This window comes from Delphinus delphis, chromosome 5 (assembly GCF_949987515.2).
Source record: "Delphinus delphis chromosome 5, mDelDel1.2, whole genome shotgun sequence".
NCBI classification, from domain to species: Eukaryota; Metazoa; Chordata; class Mammalia; order Artiodactyla; family Delphinidae; genus Delphinus; species Delphinus delphis.
In genome coordinates, this window is record NC_082687.1 from 134,041,191 (window position 1) to 134,063,841 (window position 22,651).

Genomic DNA, 22,651 nt, shown 5'->3' on the forward strand with positions numbered 1-22,651 from the left:
CTCCTAAAGGAACCCAGCTCCGCCCACTTCAGCTCAGAACAAGGAACCGTATTTGTTTGCAGGGCACCAGACAAAATCAATGTAGTCAGCCATTCGCTTGCCGATTAATTTAGTGAAACAGCAACTAAATAATGCAATTCTCTCAAGTCTGAGCACAAACACATCAGCTGCATAGCTGATCCTAGACGTAGGGGAAGGAAGAGAAGTAACTGGCATTTTAAAATACCTTCTATCATTTTCACTCTTACAAGAACCCTGCAAGGAAAGAATTACTATCTCCATTTTACATAAACTCACTTCACCTAGAAAATTTAAATAACTTCCCAAAGATGACAGAACAAGTTTGTGGCAACGCTAGGATGTACCCAAGGTCTCTCTGATGCCTTGAGTTAAGATGAAAATGAATGAATGATAAAAATGATGACACGTTATGTGTACACTAGATGAGGGTCTATACTTGACATCTTTAATAATTCTGTTTATTTTTAAGGGTTTTCTTACACATATATCTTTTTTCAGATTCTTTTCCATCATAGGTTATTACAAGATATTGAATATAGTTCCCTGTGCTATATAGTAGGTCCTTGTTGGTCATCTATTTTATACATAGGAGTTTGTATCTGCTAACCCCAAACCCCTAACTTATCCCTCGCTCCCACCTTTCCCCTTTGGTAACCGTAAGTTTGTTTTCTGTGTCTATGAGTCTGTTTCTGTTTTGTAAATAAGTTCATTTGTACCTTTTTTGAGATTCCACATATAAGCGATATCATATTTTTAAGTTTTGACTTTGCTTTGCTGTTACCTTATCATTACCGTATTCTTAGGTCTAGTCATTTACATCTAGAAAATGACTAGAAACAACTCCATCTGTATCCCTTCCTTTCCCTGGCTTCATCTTCCTCTCCTTTCCTCACTGACCTGTCTGTATCTCCCAAAGATCCAAGCATGCAAGATGACACAGATTATGACTGGATGGGAATTAATGAATTGTGTCGAATGTTAAATTAATTCTGAATACAGACCGCTTGTTACATTTTATGGATACCTCTCGTGGCATTTGGGATTGGAATAACTTTACAGAGGATCAAGGACCTATAAAATCCCACAAGATGTACAGTGCATGTGTCAGACATCTAAAAATTCTTGAGAAAGCAATTATACTGAGTGCTGTCTAATAATAACTCCAAATGGACAGCTAGATCCAAACATTTCCTAACAACGCTGCGCCCACCTGACTCTGCATTGCAATCTTTGCTCGACTCTCTGCAAAAGAACAGATGTTCTGCCTTGGGTTGAGAAATCAACAGTTACCATTCAGATGTTCCAAAAATTCAAGGGCCTAGTGCTGCTGTTTTCAGGGTGCTAATTAATTCCAGCCCTCGTGCTCCAAAATTCTTGCAGTTTCAATCAATTGTATTCTCACAGGACCTCGGTCCCCAGATCTGCTTTGAAAGCCCATGGGGATAAACAACCAGGAAATGGACACTTCAATGACCTAGTGGGAAGAAAGGGATTAACCTAACAGGCTCTCATTTTGTCTGTCTCTTACAGTGTTATTTTCACCGTCCTCTCTGTTGTATCGATTTGAACAGGTAAGCACATCCCAGATGACAAATTCAATGGAAACAGTGCCTAGAAATGGCTCTGGTCATATATTTTTCCGCATTTATTTACCATTCAAACACAGACTAACTTTGGAAGCCGCGTAGAAAGAGCTATTTCTGGATCTGTTCCTGGCTTTTATATTGTTTGTTTGTTTGTTTTCATATCTAGTGTTGATTGTGCATAACATCCAGGTAGGGCATGGTAAAAATGCAGATTCCCGGGCTTCCAAGCCCACAGTGGATCTGTGAAGGTACCAGGGTATCTGCGATCTTTAAATAAATGCCCTCTTCTGAGGCAGATGATCCAAAGACCTGAGGAACTGCTGTGTTCATCCAAGTGCACTCCTGAACAGGGATAGGAACAATCTGTGTGACCTCTGCCCCAGATGAGAGAGCTCGGGCAGAAAGAGCACCGGGGGTCGAGTGCGGTATAAAGTCCCACCCATTTGCATTCGCGGACGCTGCTCTGCTCCAGGCCCCATAGATGTCTTTCCCATAGTCTCCTGTGGTTGAATCACCTGGGGTGATGACCATTGCTGGGCCCTGGGACGGGGCCCCGGGGTCTGCTTTCTTGACAAGCACCCCAGGTAGCGCTTACATAACACCACAGCTGAGGCGTCAGCCAGAACCGGGTTGGAACCTGAGATCGTTTACTTATAACTGCCTGACTTGGGCGCGTTTCTTCACCCTGACTAGATCTCTCTGAGCTTTGGTTACCTCACTCTAATTTGGAATAATAGTGTTAAGTTTCAACTGCTGCAAGAATTAAATATGATAATGGATGTCAAAATATGCGCCCAGGGTAGGAATTTGAAAACAGGGGAAATAAGAGCTTTCACCTTTGTGTGTTGCCCACTTGTCCAAGGAGCAGGGCCAGCTGTAACCGAACGGGGCCCTTTGGGGCCTCCCCAGAACAGAACCCCTACCATGTCCTCCACCTGCCTCTGGTCTGTAGAAAAACTGTAGCCTCCTAGGCCTTCCCCAAGTTCCAAAGAGTAAACTTAGTCAGAGAAGTGAGACAGTGCATAAAGAAAGTAAAACAGTCAAGCCAGACACAATAATTATAGGTTAGCCATTCAACAAAGTCAAGGACCTTTAGTTCCTCCTCAAGGGCTATAGGTCATGTTCTGAGCCGGGTCCTGTGAGCTGTTTTACAGAGACTGAAACCCTCACCACATGGAAGAAGTTAACTCTATGCTGCCCACAAGCATGTAGACCCCGGATGAGCTGGAACCGGAAGGTTGAGGATGTTGACTCCTGATTACCTCACCACCAACCAATCAGAAGAATGTCCACAAGCTGACCACGCATCTCATAACACCCCTCCTTCACCCAGTGTTCAGAAACCTTTCCCTGGGGCTTCCCTGGTGGCACAGTGGTTAAGAATCCGCCTGCCAGTGCAGGGGACACGGGTTCGAGCCCTGGTCCGGGAAGATCCCACATACTGAGGAACAACTAAGCCCATGCGCCACAACTACTGAGCCTGCGCTCTAGAGCCCACGAGCCACAACTACTGAAGCCCGCGCACCTAAAGCCTGTGCTCTGCAACAAGAGAAGCCACCACATTGAGAAGCCCATGCACTGCAATGAGGAGTAGCCCCCGATTGCCGCAACTAGAGAAAGCCCGCACGCAGCAACGAAGACCCAATGCAGCCAAAAATAAATAAATTTATTTTAAAAAAAAACCTTTCTCTGAAAGCCTTCAGGGAGCTCAGGTCTTTTGAGCACTAGCTGTCCTGGACTCCTTGCTTGGCGTCTGCAATAAACGCTGCACTTTTCCTTCACCACCACCCGGTATCAGTAGATTGGCTTCACTGCCCGCGGGCAAGCGGACTCAAGTTTGGTGCAGTAACACCGTGACCCTTTCCCACAACTATTTGCATGAGTTGATACATGTTTTGCTGAAGGAGAGGAAGAAATGTTATTTTTTGCTTTAGGGGAGTGTGGGGAAGAGGAGGAAGAAGTGGAGAACACAGAGAAGGTAATAATGGGACATGTCCAGATTCTCACACTTGACTTCAGATTGTCCCCAAGACAGGGCTACGGTCTGAAGGAACTGTTTCCTTTTTCTTTTTTTTCTTTTGGCTACACTGTGAGGCTCGCGGGATCTCAGTTCCCCCACCAGGGACTGAACCTGGGCCACAGCAGTGAAAGTGCTGAATCCTAACCACGAGGCCACCAGGGAACTTCCAGGAACTGGTTTCTTAAGAGATGTTTTGTGACTGTACACCCAAGTCATTACGTTTTAAGGCCCGAATAATAAAGTGAAGCAAAGAAATGGGGAGAGAGCCATCCTCCATTTCTGTGAGGATAACATCACCACTTGGAAACCTAAAGATGGTCATCGTTAGAAGAATCAAAAGACAGCACTTGATGTAAGCATCAGTGACCTCACAGCTGCTACCGTTAGAAATGGCAATGGAATGCTCCCCCAGATGTCTTGGAGGCCTGCGTGTAAGGGGTCGTCACAGAAAACAAGGAGAGCTTAATTTCTAAACCTGGAAATTCAGCTGTCAGGACATGCCAGGCTTCCCTTGGGACCCTCACACCTGGAGAGATCTTCGTGGGACAGCTCTGTGCCCGGCAGGAGAGAGGAGGGGCTGGAGCAGGAACCCTGGGTCCTTGGGGTCCTCACACCTTGCTTTGCATCCACAGATGGGTGAGAAGTCAGGTAACAATTTTCAGGATCAATGCTTGTTATTGGTCCCAAGGGGGGCCCGCCAAGCAAGAGCAGAGAGAAACAGATGCTTTTTCTTTGCCGGAACTAAACGTCAAAATAAAAGCTCAGCCAGTGGTAACGATCATTTCTATGTGGGCTTAGTTGTCGCTGATCTCAAACAAACAACTTCAACTTACATGTGAGGCGGTCTCCTCATCTGAGAAATAGTCTACTTGCCAGAGACTCTCAAGGTTTGATATATAAAGATCAAACTAGCTCAATATGATATGAAGAGCCCCAAAAATTAAGGGTTTGGTCTATACCTGATGGTCAAACAGCACAGCCATCTGTGAATGATACTGTATTTGGACAGCTGTCAATCACAAGCTGAGTGACCTTGAACAAGTCCTTTAAACTCTGTAAGCCTCACTTTCCTCCTCAGTAAAGGGAAGGGGTCTGTAAGGTCGATATCATCCCTAGGGCTCCAGGTAGAAGATACCAGGTCTTGAGAAGAGTAGCTAAAAATACCATCTCCTTGTAATGCCACGGGAGTTACATCACCCTGCCCTTATAGAATCCAAATGTTGACTGAGATGTCCTGTAAGCAAAAAGGAACACTGAAAAGCTTTGTCAGACATTCTGTAGTCATTTGGTAATGCAGATTTGAATGTGTCTATCTTGAGCACTCCCAGATGTTTATACCATTTGGACGTGTGGTAAAAAGTTAATGTTTCACTTAATGAGATGCATCCCGGCCCCTTTCTGGCATTAGAGCCACAGTGAGGGGTGGAGAAACAGGGCAGATGGCCTTCACAGTGAGAATGACACATTGTACTCACCAGCTCATTGGTGACACTGGCCATTTGAGTTCAACCCTCTGTGTTCTTTCACTGGTTCATCAACAAATAGTTACTGTGTAACTCTCCTAAGCTGGGCACTGTGCAAAGGTGTGGGAAATGCAAATGGATCACCCCTGCCTTCCCTGAATGTGAAATCTAATTTGACGAGATAGGCATCCAAGCAATTATAAAAGAAAGAGATAATATACCATGAGTGTCCGTCACGTGATTCTAGGCAATGAGTGCCGTTTTCCCGGTGGATTTTAAATGTATCCGGGATCTTTCTTCAGCTGAATGAGGCATCAATCCTAGATGGGGTGCTCCAAGGTGTTTCCAGTGAAAGTGGAATTTGAGCTGGATGTAGTGGAGGAATGTAAAGAGACGAATGAACTGGAGAACACTCACTCTAAGAAGGGACATGAGCATAAACCATGGCGCTAAGCTGGGAGATCTCAGAAGCAAACCAGAAGAGAGCAGATTCAATCCTGCACTGTCACTCAGTGTGGCAACTACCTCCAGCCCCTCCTCGCTATTTCTCTACCTCACAAAGCGGATCCCATCAAACTGATCCTTATGAACGGCTTCTTGACTCAGAGCTCTTGTTTCTTTAACCAGAATTTCATCACATTCAGTGGTTAGTTGCCAGACTCAAGTTTAGAGATCTGTACACCCAATCTTTCCACTAATACAAGAAAAAATGCTTATCTATAGACTTTCCCATTTTTGCTCACGTCCAGTAAGAATAGAACGGCACGTGGCCCCCACTGCCCTCTTAACTTTGGGTGCATCTTCTGCCTTTAGCTACTCCAATCGTTTTAATCCACAATAAACCCACCGGGACATGTCAGGAGCATGAGTGGCAGAAAGCCAAGCCATGGGGCTTTCCAGGGGAAACATGTTGATAAAAACCCAGACGTATCTGGACTGCACAGTATAGCATCCCTCCACTGAGCCTGGAAGAAATCTTGTTAGCCATTAGCCGTTGGGGATACCATAGCCCTACCATAAATTTCCTTTGCAAATCAGAAAGACCTAAAACATGACATCAGTGCAGCTGGTGCTGGAAATAAACTCAGGACTATAACATCAACTGGACGTATAAACACTGGAAAAGCAAATGTATTTAACGAAAGGGAGACGGCCTTTATGCCACACAGCTCTCTGGAACTTACCTCCCTCAGAACTGAGTTAAATTCGTCCTATTCAATAAGGATCAGCCTACAATAATGCCCATGATTTTCTATACTTTTCAGCAGCTTGAGTACTTTAAATTACAAGAAGCTTTTTACAAATGAATTAGCTTCTATGCAAGGTTTCTATTTCAATTACCTTCTGTAACTCAGCAGGTCTATTATTTTAATGTTTGGTGTTTGTTCCTTCACCTGACACATTCCACCTTCGACAAGTTTCTCTCCATCGGCAGTTTATATTTCCACATGTTAGTATAACAAATTTAAATAAAACCCTCCACTTGTATCATTAATTAGCATTTGGCAATGGGCCTAATTAAATGCCCTTGGCAGCCAAATGATTTAAGCATCTAAAAGGTTATTTTTATCATTGATTAAGAATGCCTGTTAGAGAACTATTACCACCAACTTCCCAATAAAGGGAACTCTTCTGAGTCTAGAGCAGCTCTTAAATGCCTCTCCGGGTTGTGCTGAGTAAATGGCAGTCAGCGGAGCCAGTTTTTCCAGCAAATGAGGAAAGTTTGTCTAAATGAGAGGAAGTTTAAATGATTAAATTTTTTTTTTTTTTAGTTTAAATGATTAATCATTTTCCTGCTAATCCGTGGTAGAACTTCAGGAAACAAAGTTTTCTCCTGATTACTGGTAATTTAGGGAAATGTGAAGAGGGATTTTTTTTAACTGAAATATAATTGATTTACAATGTTTTAGGTGTACAGTAAAGTGATACAGTTATATATATTTTTTTCATATTCTTTTCCATTATAGGTTATTACAAGATATTGAATATAGTTCCCTGTGCTATACAGTAGGTCTTTGTCATTTATCTATTTTATATATAGTAGTGTGTTTCTGTTAATCCCAAACTCCTAATTTATCCCTTCCCTGCCCCTTCCCCCCTCGTAACCGTAAGTTTGTTTTCTGTGTCTGTGAGTCTATTTCTATTTTGTAAATAAGTTCATTTGTATCTTTTTTTTTTTTTTGCGGTACGCGGGCCTCTCACTGTTGTGGCCTCTCCCGTTGCGGAGCGCAGGCTCCGGACGCGCAGGCTCAGCGGCCATGGCTCACGGGCCCAGCCGCTCCGCGGCATGTGGGATCTTCCCGGACAGGGGCACGAACCCGTGTCCCCTGCATCGGCAGGCGGACTCTCAACCACTGCGCCACCAGGGAAGCCCTGTATCATTTTTTTATTCCACATGTGAGATCATATGACGTCTGTTTTTGTCCAACTTACTTCACTTAGTATGACCATCTCTAGGTCCATCCATGTTGCTGCAAACGGCATTATTTCATTCTTGTTTCTGGCTGAGTAACTGAAGAGGAATTTATTTAACCAGAAGAAGTCCTCATCCACACTCTTCTAATTGTGAAGCCAAATGTACTTCTTCAAAGCCCCTGACTGAATACAAACTGCCCTGGGCCTGGAAAACCGTTGCCCTCTGACTGTGAGCTCTCATTCACGGGACCCCTGTTCACTGCTGTGTATCCAGCAGCTCGCCCAGTGCCTGGCATTTAAGTGCCCCATAAATATGTGTTATGTAATAAAGTGAAGACTATCAGCTTCTAGTAAACCTCTTAAGAGAGGATGACATAGGGCTTCCCTGGTGGCGCAGTGGTTGAGAGTCCGCCTGCCGATGCAGGGGACGCGGGTTCGTGCCCCCGGTCCGGGAAGATCCCACGTGCCGCAGAGCGGCTGGGCCCGTGAGCCATGGCCGCTGAGCCTGCGCGTCCGGAACCTGTGCTCCGCAAGGAGAGAGGCCGCAGCAATGAGAGGCCCGCGTACCACAAAAAAAAAAAAAAAAGAGGATGACATAAAAATAGGGTGGGTCACCAATTTATTTTTCACTTGTTTGTGATCCCATTTAAATATGAGACATCGCTCTAAGAAGTGAACAATGCAGACAGAAAATAGCTGGAGAAAGCAATGCCGTAAATTTTGGAAAATCAGCCACCGTGACAGTGTATCTTCCCCCCTTTCATGAAATGATCTAGGTAAGGAGGAAGAAGGTGTGGGGTGAGAAAGGGAGGGAAAAAAGAAGAGAAATCCATTCTTCCTTAACATAGGAACATACAGTATTGTACTTAAAATAAATATGGTCTCTTATGTAATCTATTGGAATTTCAAGATCTTCTACAAATTAATCCATCTAGTATAAAATGAATGAAAATATTCATTTGCTGTGACTTTTCCAAGTATAGCGTTTCGTGGTTTTCTGACTCATCAGAAGAACTGGAAACCATGTCCCATGACGAGTGACGCTTTGGTGGCTAGAATACTGACTTGACTGTTACAAAGAGAGCGGTCGATTTGCTCGAGACTTCCCTGGGCTTTTGGCATGTGCGTAAATATTTGTTGAGCAAAGAGATTTAAGACATAAAGACTTCTTTCGGGGAGTTTACAATCTGGTTGTCTTCGGTAAGAACCTCAGGAGGAAAAAAGAAAAGAAAAGTATGGAGATAAAGAGGAATCTGTGTTTTAAGAAAACCTTCAAGAAGAAAAGAAAAACTAGAAACTTCCAGGATAAGATATGAGGGGAAACTACAAAACGCTGTGCACTTAGCATCTGAAAGACCCTCAAACTCCAGGGGGAAATAGCTCAGAAACATAACCCACCACCACCTTCAGTCATAGGTACACTGTTACTCAATTTTAGCAAAAAAGAAATATATATATATATATATATGGAATTGAAAATAGATCTAAGCTATATTGTGAATAAAATATTTATTCATCAAACAAATTCATAATCAGAAGCTGGCTACTTTTCAAATATATTCAACAGTGAACGAGGGGAACGTGAGATCATGTGTGTGAAAGAGGCTTGAAATAATTCTCTGGATACCAACACGTGGTTTTGCAAACACAAATAATACACTGTTCAACATATTGGGTCCCCTCCATCTTGGGAAACATCCACTGCTTTATTTGCAGATCCTTAATTTTCTTTTCTTAAGTTTCCTTAGCGCTACTAAAAAGTAAACAGCCCAGAAAATGGTTCCTACCCTTTTCCTTAGAACAGTTATGGCAAAAGGGTCAGATTAATAGACTGACTTGTGTACGTTCACTCTCTGGTGGAAGAGAGAAGGATAGAGAAGGGATCTTTATTGAGGGCTTTCTACGTGCCAGATGCCGTGTTACACATAAGTAGCCTCTCTTAAACCTTACAACCACCCTGCAAATTCATATTAATAGGAATACTATGTCTATTTTGGAGACAAAAGAATTAAGAATCAGAGAGATTTACCAGTTTTCACAATGCTAACCATTAGCGGAAGTAGGATCTGAACGCAGGTCACTTGGGCTAAAAATATCTGTGTTCATCCCGCTGGCCCATGCAGTAAGTACCCTTTACGTGAGGAAGTTTCCATAAAACCACCACATACCCATTCTGGGCTACAAATAGGCATTCAAGCTTGTCTGACCTTCATTACACTTAACTGAATGAGCACGACCAATGACTAGTATTTGGTGGCTTCTGTAACCTGTACTCTAGTAATAGTCATACATCTGCATTATGCTTTTCGGGTATAGCTTTTAGGTAGCTCTCTTGTGAAGCTAATATTGCCTGTTTTATAGCTATTATATTTGTTTACTTGTCTTATGCTGGTGATCACATCCACTACCATCAAGAACACCACCAGAGGGCTTCCCTGGTGGCGCAGCGGTTGAGAGTCCGCCTGCCGATGCAGGGGACGCGGGTTCGTGCCCCAGTCTGGGAAGATCCCCCATGCCGTGGAGCGGCTGGGCCCGTGAGCCATGGCCGCTGAGCCTGCGCGTCCGGAGCCTGTGCTCCGCAACGGGAGAGGCCACAACAGTGAGAGGCCCGCGTACTGAAAAAAAAAGAAACAGAACCAAAAAAAACAAAAAAAAAGAACACCACCAGATTGTACCTTACTATTCTCTGCAGCCCCCAGTACAGCACCTTGCAAATTATTGGTAGTAAATGGTTGCTGAATTGAACTGAAACCTACTGAACTGAACTAGATTGTTCTGAATTATAAGATCAGGTTGTATAATCCACTTCATATTTGATTCAAATAATTATTGAGCACCAAGTGTGTGCCAGACGACACTGTATCTTGTAGCACCACCCACGGTATTTAGTTTTCCTACAGTATCTTTTAAACAGTAACTGACACGCCATTACCTGTGATATCACCATGGACCCCATGACTAGGTAGACTGGTGTTTGATATCTTTCAATTTTGCCATTCAGAGCTGTAAATCAGTACTGTACACGAGTCTTTCTGTGTGACATTTTCCCCCACTGGGAAAGTGGAAATGTGACACGTCATCCTAAAATCTTTTCCATTATGAAAATTCAATTCTCGAGTTACGTGGGGCTCTGCAAGTTTGGGAGAAGGTCGGGGGATCGGAAACAGTATTCAGATGCTCTGTGAGTTACTCCCTCTCGTGCTCAGGTTTCCTCTCACTTTTGTTAGAGTTCTGAGAAACACAGTCCCCGAGTAATTTAATCTGCTGGTTTCTAATCCTTCTTACTTCTTTTCCACGTGGCCATTGCAACGTGGCCATTCTGGCGGTTAAGAGATGCGAATCCTTGGGGATGTAATTAAAGAGACACTGAGATGCTTTCGTCAAAGGACAGTTCGTCTGCTGCAGCTCTACTGCTGTTTGTGCAGGTTAACTACTTGGCAGTCCTTTCATGTCCTGGAGTCAATCTGTGTTTAAAGAATGGAGGTGACTGGGCAGGACGGGGCAGTTTATCTCTGTTGCCTTCTCATTTATTATCACGTTGCTCTCTCTCACACGGCACGATCCCGGCTGATCAAAATCAGGGACCACATATCACCAGAGTCATTGGGATGAAAGGCAAAATACATTCTTTGTTCAATTTACATAAGAGTATTTAAAATAATCATGGCAATAAATCTGCTGGAAATACCCAAACACAGAAATGGCTTATTGCAGAGCCGGAATTACTGTCTTCGTTTTGTTTTGTTTGCTAGCTCTCCACAGCTTTCACAGACATCTTTCCAATAGATGAATATTCTCAGTTATCAGATCAGCCTGAAAAACTGTGCCAGTCTGAACACCCTGCCTGCGGCCAACGCATCTGTGCCTGATTTTAAACAGGGAATGGTCAGTTATCAGCCGGAGAAGCTCAGCTCTGTTCTGCTCCCTGACATAAGGCCATAACCCTCTGAAAGACGTCAGCGTAAAGAGGTTCTCCTAAAATAGCATTCATCCAAATTGTGCCTTGTCTCTCTCTCCCTCCTAAAATTCAACACGATCCAAATGTACTGGGTGCCTATCGTGTTGCTATCAGGTCAAAGTGAGAAGCCAGAAAAATAAGAATGAAAGAGGTAGAGGCAGATAAGAACTTAGGGTGATGAACTGAGAGGAATGCAACTCCAAAAGAGAGGCTGAGGATTTCTCGAAACACTAGCAAATCAGGTCACTGACATCAAAGAGCCAAAATGTGAAAGCAGACATTTTTTCATCCCGTCAAAAGACATGAAAAGTCAATCAACATAAATGTGACAGCCCAGGACCCGTGACACAGAAAACTTGAAGCCACATTCTGTGTGAGGAAGACGGATGGCATTCAACACTCCTTTGCAGTTTCCTGAAAAACACACAGGGCTTTGTATGCTGTCCCTTTGAATTATGAGAGTAACGTCACTTAACACAGTCATGAAATGCAAGAGCCGTAACATGTAGAACAACCATGTGTAGGTGACAGGAGTCTGCTGAAAAAAACCCAGGACATCTCAAACTTCCTGGCAGACTGAACCGAAAAACTCCGCAAAGCTGAAAAGCTGTCTATTCCAACTAAAACTACTGAGAAGACACCACGCGCTCCAATTTAGCATAATTCTATGAACACATGATAAGAAATGTGACGAGTGGCAATCCACGGGCCAAGAGATTAGACACAGTCCCCACGAAATAGTAGAGGCGGTGGGGGACAGAGGGCAGCGGGGGAGGTTCGTGCGATGCACCCACTTTGAGAGCAAGATACTGCTTTCCTAGGGGTCTCCAGCATAGAGCGTTTTTGCTGCAATGAAATGTTCTCTCCAAACAAGCCTTTCCAGGACAAAACAGCATGAGCTAACAAAGCCTGAAGTCCAGTGGAGGCCACCTTCTCACCCTGTTATGTTATCTGAGACCAGTGGCCAGTGTTGCTATGACAACTTTTCAAATTAGCCTTACTGGGGACTTGAAAAAACAAACAAACAAAAAACCTGCAAGCACAGATTATGTCTACAGGACGTGGAAGAGTTGCTCAATTCAGCAGAGGGTAAATGGTCAGGACAGCTCTTAAACATTATTTACAGCCCCTCTACCCCCCATGCTGAAAACTGTCTGAAATCTTCACTTATACTGTCATCACAGTATAGAGACATTTCTTTATAAACCCTAATACAGTAATTAAATAGGACCCCGAAAGGCTGCCCTTTCTGATTCCTATGTTCCAAATGTAATTTTCCTCTGTCCCAGGACAAGCATCCCACATTGCAGGAGATTTTTATAGCCCACTTGATATTCAAGCCCCCGGAGAGAGTAACTTTGAGGCAGAAAAGCAAGGAAGATGGAAAAGGAAGATGGAAAAGGAAGATGACAAAGTTCCTGGACCACAGTGACTCTATGGACAAAAGGACAATCAAAATAAGACAGAGAAGAACTTTTCCTCATTCTCTGATTCTACCAAGAAAAAAAAGATTACTTCCCTTAGTAATTAGTTATTTTCCAGTTTCCACACGTGGTTCTCATGATAATTGCTAACTTCGTGAGATGTTAGAACACTGACACTTCTGGAAAGCAAAGTGCCTTTTGACATTTATGAAGTGCTGATTCTCTATAAATATAGAAAAGTGGTAATCATCAAAAGAACTACTCAATGGAAGAGATCAATAGTGAAGACGAATACTCTGCTTTCATTGAAATTCAGAAGGCAGGAAAAAAAGTCCATTTTTTTAATCTCTTTGATAAACTAGCACATTCTGTGACTTGCCAAATAAGATTTAAGATCAGAGCTATGACACAAGGAAATTTTAGGAAAAAAGGAATCGTAGGTCAGCTTGGTCTCTTTCCTCTCTTCGTATAGATCTACCTACAGACAGATGTGTACAAACACCTCTGGTGACAGAGAGTGAACGCTATACTGTCACTCATCTTATGAGCTTTATAAAAAAGAAATCACCAACTGTGGGTAGCTTGTAAAACAAAATAAGCAATGACATCCATCACAAAATTGCTGGAAAGGCAGATAAGCTTCCGAGAGTCATTTGAGGAATATTAAGTGTAAATCGTGCTTTCGTGTTCAAGTGACATTTCTTTTTTCTCACAACCGCGGTCCAGTGCGGGAGAAAGAGAGATGTGGGTTGACACCTCTATGAAGAGCACACTTTGCCCAAGTCAGAAGCTTCTTAAAGGGCTGAAGTTTAGGATTATTTGGCAATCAAATCTTGTTAGGTTTGCCTGCAGTATGAGTGGAGACCTAATCTCTACAATCCAGAAAGTAAGCACCCCACCAGCACTGGCTGTGCCCATCTCCTGACCTCAACTTGAATGCTGGGTTCTCCTGACCTCAACTTGAATGCTGGGTTCAGTTTAGCACCCAGCAAATCTAACGTGGCTCTCTGACCCCTCCGCCACCACATTACTTCTTATCATATTTTAATATCGTAAAAGAATCAGGGATCTGATTGCTATCCAGGAGTTCCAATTCCCACATGGGTGATATAGGTCTCTGAAAATATGCCAAGTGGCAACCTTCACTTACTGAACAAATAAATATTTATAGAGCACCTGCTCTGCCTACGGCTACTGCCTACTCTCTACGGCAGTGTGGAGGGATAGTGGTCCAAAGCATGGACCGTGGAGCCAGGCTGCATGACTCAAATCCTGGCTCTGCCGTTGGCTAGCCAGGATGGCCTTGGACGAGTTAGTACTTAACTACTCCATGCCTCAGTCTCCTCATCTGTAAAATGGGCATAATAGGAGTGCCCACTTCAGATGGCCCCTGTGAGGATTTAGGAGTTAATACACGTGAAGCACCTCAACAGCGCCTGGCATAACGCTGGGGTCAGCTTTTGGGTCTTAGCAAGCACACGCTGGTGTCTGATAATGAGGTGAAGTAAGAGTTCCCAGTTTCATATGCTTCATCCAGTCTGTTCTATTTTATCTACTTCTCATCCCCAAAGAAATAAATCAAGTAAGACATTCTAGTTTTTTTCCACGTAGCCTAAGGTATCCGACTAAGTGTTAAACTGGTAATTCTGCCTCGGTCTTTCCAAAGCTCTTTACTGTAATTAATCTCACAGTACATTAGGAGGAACTGAAAAAAAGTAGTTTGTTCCAACTTCAGAAAGGAAACACTCTAACATTCCTATTATTATTATTATTATTATTAATATCTACCATTTATTGAGTATTTACTATATGCTAGGCAATATGTTAAACACTTTATAAACCTTACGTGTTTCGATCCTTACAAAAAATTCCATTAAGTGGGCATTAGTTGCCTCAGTTTATAGATGAGGAAAGTGGGGTTGACAGACTCACAGACACAGAACAAACTAGTGGTTACCAGTGAGGAGAGGGGAGGCGGGAGGGACAGGATAGGGGTAGGGGAGTAAGAGGTACAAACTATTAGGTATAAAATAAGCTACAGGGCTTCCCTGGTGGCACAGTGGTTAAGACTCTGCCTGCCAATGCAGGGGCATGGGTTTGAGCCCTGGTCCGGGAAGATCCCTCGTGCCGCGGAGCTGCTAAGCCCGTGAGCCACAAATACTGAGCCTGCGCTCTAGAGCCCACGAGCCACAATTACTGAGCCCGTGCGCCACAACTACTGAGCCTGCACGCCACAACTACTGAAACCCGCGCACCTAGAGCACGTGCTCCACAACAAGAGAAGACACCGCAGTGAAAATCCCACGCACCGCAACGAAGAGTAGCCCCCTCTCGCCGCAACTAGAGAAAGCCCTCACGCAGCAACGAAGACCCAAAGCAGCCAAAAATAAATAAAAATTTAAAATCTATTAAAAATAAAATAAAATAAGCTACAGGGATATGCTGTACAGTACAGTGAATATAGCCAATATTTTATAATAACTATAAAAGGAGTATAACCTTTAAAAACTGTGAATCACTGTATTGTACACTTATAACTTATATAATATTGTACAGCAACTATACTTCAATTTTTTACAAAGACTTAAAAAAACCCAGTTAACAGAAACACACAAAAATAGAAAGTAGCGCTGATAAGGACTATGTGTCTTTCCCAATATTACACAAGTAATAGAGTAGCACTATCTGCTCTAACAAACCCCCAGATCTCAGGGGTTTGACCAAGCAAGATGCTTTGCGCACCTGTGGTCCGATGCAGCAACGGCGATGGGGTGGGAGGGAAGCAGGCTGCGCTGCGTGAAGTCATTCAAGAACCCAGGCAACTTCCAACTCCTCCACCCTCCTCCAAGCCCCCCACCCCCCAAATCTCCATTTAGATGGCAGAGGGGGAAAGGGAGCGAGGGTCACATATGATGGAGGAGTGTCTTTCTGGCCCAAGGCTGAAAGTGGCACATTCTACTCCCGCTGCCCTCAGTCCAGTAGCTCTCATTCAGTCACGTGGTCACACCTCAACTGCAAGGGAGGCTCAGGAAGGTGGCTGGTCTGTGCCACTGGTACTCACTGTCTCTGAGACACGCTGCCAATAAATAGGAGGGCCGGGTCCTGAACCACATCCACGGGCTCCAAAGCCCTTACTGTTGTTTTTTTTAACCTTAGGATTTTTTTGTTGTTGAACCATGGTTAATTTACACTGTTGCGTTAGTTTCAAGGGTACCGCAAAGTGATTCAGTTATATGCATATATTTATTCTTTTCCAGATTCTTTTCCATTATAGGTTATTACAAGGTATTGAGTAGAGTTCCCTGTGCTATACAACAGTAGGTCCTTGTTGGTTATCTATTTTATATATATTTTATAGTAGTGCGCATATGCTAATCCCAAACTCCTAATTTATCTCCCCACACACGCTTACCCTCCACTCTCTCCTTTGGTAACCATAAGTTTGTTTTCTATGTCTGTGAGTCTGTCTCTGTTTTGTAAATAAGTCCATTTGTATCATTTTTTTAGACTCCACGTATAAGTGATGCCATACGATACTTGTCTTTGTCTGACTTACTTCAATTGTACGACCATCTCCAGGTCCATCCGTGTTGGTGCACGTGGCATTATTTCGTGCTTTTTTTTTTTTTTTGCGGTACGCGGGCCTCTCGCTGTTGTGGCCTCTCCCGTTGCGGAGCACAGGCTCCGGACGTGCAGGCTCAGCGGCCATGGCTCACGGGCCCAGCCGCTCCGCGGCACGTGGGATCTTCCCAGACCGGGGCACGAACCCGCGTCCCCTGAATCGGCAGGCAGACTCTCAACCACTGCGCCACCAGGGAAGCCCCTGTGATCAGTGATTTTTAACGCCACTACTACAATTCGCTGAAGGCTCAGATGATGGTTAGCATTTTTTAGCAATAAATTATTTTTAAATTAAGGTATGTATATTGCTTTTTTAGATATAATGCTATTGCACACTTACTAGACTACAGTATGGTGTGCACGTAAGTTTGATATGCCCTGGAAAAAAAAATTATGTGACTTACTTTATTATATATTCGCCTTGCTGTGTGGTCTGGAACCAACCCGCGACTGTCTCTGAGGCATGCCTGCACACGATTCGCCGCCATCCCATTCTCCTGCTGTGGTGAGTTAAAATGGCCATAAATCCTCTGCGGTTTCTTCCAAGAGAAGGTTTCCGCTTCTCTTGAATCTGAGCAGGCCCTGTGACTTGCTTTGACCCATAGAACGTGGTGAAAGTGACAATGTGGGCACTGTCCCCGAGAGGTCGATGAAACTTCACCTCTCGCTCTTTATTAGAACAATGAAACCCAGGCTAGACTCCTTGAAGATGAGAGACCAGGTGGTTAGAGAGACCCAGCCGTCCCAGTTGCTCCAGTAATCTCAGTTGAACCCCAGACACATGAGGGAGGCCAGCCGTCCCCAGCCAACCCACCAGCTGACTATGACTGCAAAGCAACAGCAGAACTGCCCAGCTAAGCCTACCCCAAGCTACAAAATAGTGAGCAACTAGATAATGGTTGTTTAAAGCCACTGAGTTTGAAAGTTGTTTGTTACACAGTACTAGGTGACTATGACACTAACCTGGGCGGCGATAGAAACAGACGGGGAGTTTCTTTCAGCCTGGATCTCTAGGTAAGGAGGACAGGGCAGTGTCCCTCAAGATGTATACCAGGAGTAAGAAATCATCATTTGGCATTTAAGCCACTGCAGCTTTGAGGTTGTCCTTCACTACAGCGTAACCTAGCCAATCCTGACCAATTCAGAAATTGGTACCAATAAGTGAAATTCCGCTCTACCTTTAGAAGAAAACTTAAAAGGTAAGGTCAGGGAGTAGACAGAGGGGAACCCACCATCAGAGGCTGCACGGATGACAATCCCTATCACACAGTGATACAGTATCTAGTAAAGTGTTCACCTGTGAGAAACGCCAAAGGCAAAAATGTACCAAATGAATATGTAGCTCCAAGGAAGAGTGATGAGAACAGCAAGCAAAGCCCCACGGCCACCCTACAATGGGCACTTAGCATGAGCAGGAAATAGACCTCCATTTCTAAGACGCTAAAATGTCTGTGGTCGATTGTTCTCAGAGCACGTCCTGACTAATACAGCCTCTGAGCCCTTCTTAACACTAAAGTGGTATCTGTCAGCACTAAAAGACACCCAGGCAGCACCTTACTGTGGCCCACAGAGAACAGTTCACCAACAAAGTGAACGTGGGAAATACCGAACTGGAACATAAAGCATCTGGTTCTGGAATACTGAAATGAAGACAGCAACCAAACCTTCAAAACAACTCGACTTTCTTGAGTAAAAGCTATCCGGTAGCCTATGGAGTACAGAGCTGCAAATAGGGAGAAGCCCAATGAAAGGAGAAAAAAAAAAAAGGTTGGCGTGGGATTTTCTCCTCTTTTGATAGTCTTATGCCCTGACAGTTGTTTGTTACAAGTGACACCACTGGAGAAAACATAACTGCCCCCCCCCCAAGAAAAAAACATAAGCCTGTAATTCTTTGTATCAATGTGTAAGACTGGTACAAACACATGTAGAATGTTAATCAGAATAAAAGAAGTGATTTTGTTTCTTTCTTTTTTTAATTTGGATTTAGAATCAGTTTTTTCAAGAAATGTGATTTTTGCAGAAGTGTAGGACACAGAGGCGCTGGTAACATTTTACAGTGATTCTTCAGACCTAACCAAGCTTGCCTCTCATATTTTTACAGACCTGACCTCCACTCAGCCTTTCTCCTTTCTGGAACTGCAACCACCATGCTTGAAGTGTGCAAAAGAGGACTTAGAGATCAGCAGGGACTCCAGGTGGGGGAGTGAGATTAAGCATCATTAATATCAGGCATCGGATAAATCTCAAGCAAGGGAATGAGTCTGTCCCTTCTCAAGCAGCACACACGCGCGGATCCAGGATTGATAGCTGTGTGCCGCTGTTTCATGCAGACCAAGGTGACCCCAGTCACTGAGCCTGCCATTGCAGTGATTCTTGAATAAACGTCCCCAACTGAGAAAGAAGTGCAAAAAGTGATTCTCACGAGCCAGACTCATCATCAGAATCAACATCCCTGAGGTCCAGTGACTGAACCGAACCAGGCCAGCTCTGGGGAGCCCCGGAGCCCCACTTCACACAGCAGCAAATGGGAATTTCCCCTCGAAAGCCCTGTTGATGCTCATGGAAACGGACATCATCCCAATATGAGTACCAGCTGGGCAGCTAATAAAGCCAATATCTGTTTTCCAAGAAGGCCATTAGTACTGGCTACCAGCAGAGGAAAGAGTCAAGAATGAAGTAAATAAATCCAAGGGAGGGGAAAATGTACCACTTCAGAAAACCACGAGCGGAACAGATAACGCTCAACTATTTGATCATTTAACTGGAAAAGAGTGGAAAGGAAGATTAGTGAAGTTTGAAACGTGGTATATTTAATGATTCTACAGTACTTTTTTTTCCCAACAAAATGGGCACAAGCACAGAATCCTAACTTTTCCATTTAATGCAAATCAGAGAATGCCTTTTCAAAGACAACCAACAACAGTGTTTGCTTCAGGCTGAACTGCCTTCCCCGCTCTAATAACGCCTGTATCTGAAAGATACGGGGCTCGTTGATGCTATATAGTTACCAACTTGTGAAGTATCTTATTCTGTCATTCACCATAGCCTTTAGAAATTTGGTGCTTCAGTAGTTTCCTGATACTTGGATTCTTTGCGGAGGTGAGTTTAAATATAAATATGTAGGGATTTCCCAGGCGGTCTAGTGGTTAAGACTCTGCACTCCCAATGCAGGGGGCACGGGTTCGATCCCTGGTCGGGGAAATAAGATCCCGATGCTGCGCGGTGCAGCCTAAAAAAAAAACTAATAATAGGGCTTCCCTGGTGGCGCAGTGCTTGAGAGTCCGCCTGCCGATGCAGGGGACACGGGTTCGTGCCCCGGTAAGGGAAGATCCCACATGCCGCGGAGCGGCTGGGCCCGTGAGCCATGGCCGCTGAGCCTGCGCGTCCGGAGCCTGTGCTCCGCAACGGGAGAGGCCACAGCAGTGAGAGGCCCGCGTACCGCAAAAAACAAAAACTAATAATAAATTTTTTTTAAAGTACTCCAAAAAAATAAAAAAATATATATATATATATGTAGCTCAATCCCTGCCACTACCTCCATATTCAGGAATATAGTAGGGGCTTCCCTGGTGGCACAGTGGTTAAGAATCCACCTGCCAATGTAGGGGACATCGGTTCGGGAAGATCTCACATGCCGTGGGGCAACTAAGCCCGTGTGCCACAACTATTGAGCCTGCATGCTGCAAATACTGAAGCCCACGTGCCTAGAGCCCGTGCTCCACAACAAGAGAAGCCACCACAATGAGAAGCCCGTGCATCACAGCGAAGAGTAGCCCCCGCTTGCAGCAACTAGAGAAAGCCCACGTGCAGCAACGAAGACCCAACGCAGCCAAAAATTAATTAACTCATTTAAAAAGAAAACATTTTATTTTTAAAAAAAGGAATATAGTAATAGGAGGTCCAGTGAACTTGCAGGCTCAGTGAAAAAAACCTCCCAATCCTTATTCCTAGGGGAGGAATACAGTTTTCTGCCCAAAGACCCCTGAAGCCAATAAAAAAGGGATAAGGTGACTTGAAACAGGTTTTTGTTTGTTTTTTCTGTTTACAAAGATTTTTTTCTTCCAGCTTTATTGAAATATAATTGACATATAACATTGCGTAAGTTTAAGTTGTCAAATGTAATGAGTTGATATATGTATATGTTGCAAAATGACCACCACAGTTAGCTAACGCACCCATCACCTTGGAAATCATTTTAACTATATTTATTCCACACAGAAATAACTCAGTGAAAAATCAAACAAAACCATTTCTAATATCAAACCAAATACTGTGATGAGATTTTTTTTTTTTTTTTTTTTTTTTGCGGCACGCAGGCCTCTCACCGCCGTGGCCTCTCCCGTTGCGGAGCACAGGCTCCGGACGTGCAGGCTCAGCGGCCATGGCTCACGGGCCCAGCCGCTCCACGGCATGTGGGATCTTCCCGGACCGGGGCACGAACCCGTGTCCCCTGCATCGGCAGGCGGACTCTCAACCACTGCGTCACCAGGGAAGCCCTGTGATGAGATTTTAATGACTGAGTTTGGTATTATCTAGGCATGGACTATGTGGATGATAAAATATCTCTTGCCCAGAATTTGGGCTCTGTGTGCTTCACACCATGGTTGATACCAGTTTCAACAAACAAATTTTCAACCCATGGTCCATGACTTTACCACCGGGTGAGGAACAAATCCTATTATCTCAAGCAATCTCTGCAGCCTCGTGTCCCCCACACATCCTTACAGATCGCTCCTCAATCACCTCCTCATTCGCCTGCCTCACTAGACCACCTGATGCTTCCCAAACACGCAAGGCTCTTTCACACCTCCCTGTGCTGCTCTCCATGCATGAAGTGTCTTCTTCCCACTCCTTGTATAGTCAAATCCTAATCAAACCCAGTACCAGTTACTCAACACAATTTCCTCTAACCCTAACCCCTGGCAGAATGAACAGAATTCTCTTCCTCATCCCTAAAACCTTTGTTCTTCCACTCTGGCAATCACTACAGAACCCCGTGCTCCTTAAAAACAGAAATCATATGGGACTTCCCCAGAGGTCCAGCGGCTAAGACTCCCTGCTCCCAATGCAGGGGGCCCGGGTTCCATCCCTGGACAGGGAACTAGATCCTGCATGCCACAACTAAAGATCCCACATGCCACAACGAAGATCCCGTACGCGGCAGTGAAGATCCCGTGTGCCGTAAGACCCAGCGCAGCCAAATAAATAAATATTAAAAAAGAAAAGAAAAGAAAAGAAATCATAGCCCCGACCATCTAATAGAGTGCTATATTAGTTATCTATCACTGCAAAAAAAAATTACCCCCAAACTTAGTGGCTACGAGCATCATTTATTATTTCACAGTTTCTCTGAGTCAGAAATCTGGGCAAGGCTCAGCCAGGTCTCCCGCCTCTGGATCTCTCATAGGCTATAATCAAGCTGTAGGATGGTGGAGGCCAAAGTCTCATCTGAGGGCTCAGCTGGAAGCGGACCTGCTTTCCAAGCGGTTGTTGGCAGGATTAGGTTTAGGATTAGTATTAGGTTTCACATCAGCTGTTGACTGGAGGCCTTCCTCGGTTCCTTGCTACGTGGGTCTCTCTGTAGGGCAACTCACCACATGGTATCTGGTTTCATCAGAGCAAGCAAGTGAGAAGGCGCGAGAGTGCCAGCAACAGAGAGAGCATCAGCAAGAAGGAAGTTACAGTCTTTTGTCGTGGTAGCAACATCCCATCACTTGTGCCACATTCTACTTGTTAGAAGTGACTCACCAGGTCCAGCTCACATTCAAGGGGCTGGATATTACACAAGAGCATGAGTACCAGGAGTTGGGATCATGGAGAGCTGTGTCAGAAGCTGTGTCCCGTAAATGCCTTATATCGTAAGCATTCAGTGAAGATTTATTTATAAAAGCAGAAATGTGACATTTTCTTCAAATATCCTTCGTTGTGTGATCAATTCCATTAACTTTAAGGTTATTAGTAATTGAAATTATACAAAGCCTGTGCTCAGAAACACATTTTCAAAATCACCTTCTCGAAGGCAATGTGACTGTTGAATTTTAATAAGTAATACTAGCCACTGTAACTAACAAACCCAACTTCTCAATGACTTCACACGATAAAGGTTTATTTCTCACCATTGTCATGGTGAGTGGAGGGCAGCA